This window comes from Cyprinus carpio, chromosome A14 (genome assembly GCF_018340385.1).
Source record: "Cyprinus carpio isolate SPL01 chromosome A14, ASM1834038v1, whole genome shotgun sequence".
Taxonomy (NCBI): domain Eukaryota; kingdom Metazoa; phylum Chordata; class Actinopteri; order Cypriniformes; family Cyprinidae; genus Cyprinus; species Cyprinus carpio.
This window is the reverse complement of record NC_056585.1, coordinates 21,287,386-21,292,075: the sequence shown is the minus strand read 5'-3', so window position 1 is coordinate 21,292,075 and position 4,690 is coordinate 21,287,386. Positions and strand designations below refer to the sequence as shown.

The window sequence follows — 4,690 nt, the reverse complement described above, 5'->3', positions numbered from 1 at the left end:
AAAATTTCCAGCCTTGACTGGAAATTTTGTTCACAATATATTGCACCTCTCATATTTTCATCTCAAAGCTCTTCAAGCTTGACATAATTGTCGTTTTTGGTAACACTAAGTTTCATAAAACTTTATTACGTGGAATGGTTTGAAATGACACAGCTATGGGACCTGTGCTTTTTTTTTAAGACAAACTCACTTTCACACAGTAATAATTGAAATGCGTTAAGTATTTATTTATTTAGATCGATCTATAATACATCCATCTGAAAAGTAGCAAAAAATGTCCGACGTTTCCATCTATAAAAAAATTAGATGAAAGTATGGCCCGCTACTAGAACTTTTATTTTGAAAACAAATCGCCTGTAATGACGAGTACCTATAAAAATAACACATAAAAAGTTTAAATAAAAACAAAAACGATTACGTCTGTTTTAAAAAGTGGTTTGAAGTTGTGATCAGCACTTCAAGATCTGCCTCTGCTGTCTCAGTAAATGCTGTTCATTTTGTGAGGTTTTGCTTTAATCACGTGATTCCAGTAACGTTATAAAAAACAGGTTTCTTATCAAGGCTTGTTTCCTCTGAAGGGTCTGTCATCTGTGGAATAACGAGAGCGAATATACTGTCTGACCAAAGGTTATGCATTGGAGATTACCACCAAACTGATTTGAGAGTGTGCTGTCAGCAGAAAGAAGCGCTGCTCATGTGCTGAGCTGAAATCTTGTGATCCACTTCTACATTTCTGAGGCAGAATCATGAAGAGAAGACTTCTGCTGGTATCTAACTCCACTCTTCATGGAGGAGGATATCTACAACACTGTCAGCAGCAGATCCAAGACTTCTTTGGAAAGTAAGTTGCCAGCAGTTTAAATAGAATGTAGGCATTAAACTTTTGGTAAAACTGTTCTAAGAATAGAGTTTTTTGCAATTGCGTCATAAAACCCTTTATATAATTAGTATTTCTAGGTATCATTCTGACAATAATATTCGGATACATTTTTATATCTATGCAGACATGTCACTGGTTAAGTGAAGCAAAGTACAAGTCCATTCATTGAACCTATAACAGCAGTTATGACAAGTGCATATAAGCATATTAGATGTTTTTGGTAATAATCAATTAATCTGACCTGCATTAAACCCCAGTTATAAGTGTGCATAACTTTATGTTTTCTGTTCAAACAGGAAATGTAAAGAGGATCCTTTTTGTCCCATATGCACTGCAAGACAGAGATGCCTATACCAAAACTGCAAGAGACAAGTTCCCATAACATTGTGTTTGTGTCTTGTGATTTTACCACATGTATTTTAAGCACACAGCCACTGCCACACTGGCCTTCATCTCTTCTTTTCTCTTTTTCCAGGCTATGAGGTGGACAGTGTCCATGAGACACCAGACCCTGTGGAGGCTGTTAGGAAAAGCTGAAGGAATATTCATTGTATGAAGGATTTTTTTAATAGATATACTACTGCTAAAATATACATTTTCTTACAATTATCAGCATAATAATATATTTAATAGTAAAAATAATTCAATTTGATAAAAAAACCCTAATAAAATTGACAATAAAAAGACAAAACATTAAACTAAAGACACTACACATTTAATTTGATTTAAAAAAAAAAAAAAAAAAGTGAGTGTGGTCTGTCTGGTGTGATTCTGTTTGTGTCCCACATAGGTGGCGGTAATACATTCCGCCTGCTGAAAGCTCTCTATGACAACAAGCTGGTAACTGAGATTAGAAAGAGAGTTTTAGAGGTGAGTTAGTGTCTCTATTAATCAAAATCTAAAAACTACACAGCGTAATTGCCCGTAACAGGTGTAGCTGTTTTTCTTATAGGATGGGATCCCTTACATGGGATCAAGTGCAGGTACCAATGTCTCCACCATCCAGCATCAACATCACCACCAATGACATGCCCATCGTCTATCCACCCACGTTTGCTGCCATTGGTTTAGTGCCCTTCAACATTAAACCCTCACTATCTGGATGCTGATAATCCCCCACAGCAAGCATATGGGGGTACATTCAAATGATCGTGCGCAAACACCACGACTCCATTAATTAATATTATATGCATAAAATCACCCAAAACACATGTATTTTACATAAATGAATTACCATAAAATAAAAATAAAACATATATAGAATATAATAAACCAAACTTTTAAGGTAAATCCTTCAGGCTTCATGACTGCAGATTTTATTTTGCATTTTACAGGAAACACGTGAACAGAGAATTGTCCAATACCACGAGGAGCACGACACACCATGTGTGCTGGTATGTAACATGTACAATACTGCTGGGGGTCCAGTGAGACAATTTAAATGCTCAACAAAGCTGCATTTATTTGATCAATATTACAGTATTACAGTAATATTGTGAAGTTGTGAAAGTTTTCCCCCCCTTCCCCCCCCCCCACCCCCAAAAAGACCCCCCCTTTCCTCCCCCTCCCTCCTTTCGCATGTATGTTCAAATGTAATTTCCAGCAGTAGTTGAGCTCTAGCACTATATGCTGTTCATGGCAGGGTCTTCGGGAAGGCTCATTGCTCTTAGTGGAGGGAAACAAAGCCACCCTTATTAGGGAGCACCAAAAGCACGACTGTTCAAGAGGTAATGCAGAGACTCCTGCTCATGCACATGGAAAATATAACAGAAAAAAATGATCCCAAACAGGGACAGTAAGTGAGAGCTGTGGATTTCTTTCTCAGGGGGAAGCATACTACAGAGTATGAACCGGGGCAGTGATCTCCAGCTTCTTACTGACAGATGCACAGTGAGCTGCTACATTATGTGCAATGCAAAAAATTTTTACAATAAATGATCAAATCCACAATTAAGTTTACGTTTCTTTCATTTCCTTCATCATAAGCACAGGACGCACGACTTTTATTTACAGCGGTTTTGTTTCGAGTACACAAAAACAAAAACTATGGAAGCGCTGTAGAATTTAAAGATGATTATTCTTGTATTTAAAGCCTGCAGTTAATTATTCATCAACCAGATAATTGGTAACAAGCTAAACCACATTCTGTGAGGTCGAGTTCATCACTGTAGATTAGAAAATGGTTGTTATGAGTAGTACGACCTTTGGACAGCAATAATAGGTACTAAATTCAAGTCCAGCTATATTCATAAATAGGATCAACTACCAAAAGAAAAAAAAAAAAGAAAAATGCAACTGCATCGGTATATTTGTTTATTGAATTACAGAAGCATTAACAACATATTGCTAAACAAATTTGTGGGGGAAAAAAGAAAAGGAAAGCCAAAAGAGTCAGTGATCATTTTTAAACATGGTAGATTCTCAAAAACACATTTTTGTTGCTATAATTATGTTCTATTATTTATTTTTTTTTACAAACTTTACATGAGAATATATTCTGGATCATTTTATTTGTGGAAAATTCATAATTTTGACTGAATTATAAATGTATACAATTTTTCATTTAGACAACATACTTATGGCAACCCAATATGGGTAAATTCATATGGGCAGCAGCATTACTATAATACAGCAACATAAGAAATCCAGGGTTTTTTTTCTTCAGTGTTGTTGATTTTGTGTATCAGTATATCTGACAGTCAAAATTAAGACCAATAACTATGAACCGCGCATCCTTAAATCCACAAAATCATTAATTAAATAACCGTTTTCAATATAACAAAACCATTTTAAAAAGGCCAATCATTGTAAAGGATTCCAGCCTCAGTTTTCTAAATGTAGAGTGTTTTTTTTTTCCGTACCATCAAACTGTTTTTTTCTTTTTATCCATTCATATTAATCAGGATACCTCCACACTAAATTAATATTTTTTCCTATTCTAATCACACATGTAATTTGGGTAAAAAGAGATCTTTCAGAACAGGACTAGTGTTTCATCTATAAAAAATACTTCTGACCAAGAGGAATATAAAACTAAAGGGGAGTTAAAACATCTAATAAAGGTGCTCTGTCCATTAAGGGGTCGTTTTCAAAATATAAAAAACTGCTACCATTTAATTGCTCTATTGTGCAAAGATATTATTGTTTCTGTTTTATAATACAAATTCAACCAAATGCTCTAAATGCACAAACACAACCCCTGCTCTAAAAATCATGTGTTTACAGTAACAAAACATAAGAATATTTTCTCAAATAATACAACCCTTACGCCCAAATCAGAAACAGCAAATCCCCACAGCTGACAAAACTGTAAAGAAAAACAACAGATAAGAAACTGAAAGTCCTACAGAAATCCCCCCAACAGTAAGAAACTGGAGGCGGTATAACACAGAAGTTTATATCCACAGAAGAAGCAGAACCAGCAATCTAATGATGTACCAAAATACCTCACGTCTTTCCATGTAAAAATCATGATCTCATTTTGTATTATGGTCCATTACCATTTTATTTTTGTTACTTGTAAACAATTTGAAATGTATTATGATTTTAAAAATGTGTTATTCTCTATACCCGACTGAAAATCAAATCTCGTCTTAAGACTCAGTGCAGTTAAAGAAGGACAGGAGCGCAGGGAGCTTTAAGTCCTATTAACAGAGCATCATGGTTATTCAACCATCTCAGCTGTGTACCATTCAAGTGACGACAGCAATCTTACTCGTCAGGGCTGTCCTGCATGATTAAAGGCTGACCTGCTAATAAGATGAAGGATGTGTTGTACTGTAAATCAGGCACACTCCTGCTGATGTGGCT

The 4,690-nt window shown here is 35.4% G+C and overlaps 1 pseudogene; it reads left to right on the top strand.

The window, feature by feature from the left end:
- Positions 1-786: 786 nt before the first annotated feature.
- On the top strand, positions 787-2,822 carry LOC122147530 (annotated as a pseudogene).
- The last annotated feature ends 1,868 nt before the right edge of the window (positions 2,823-4,690 follow it).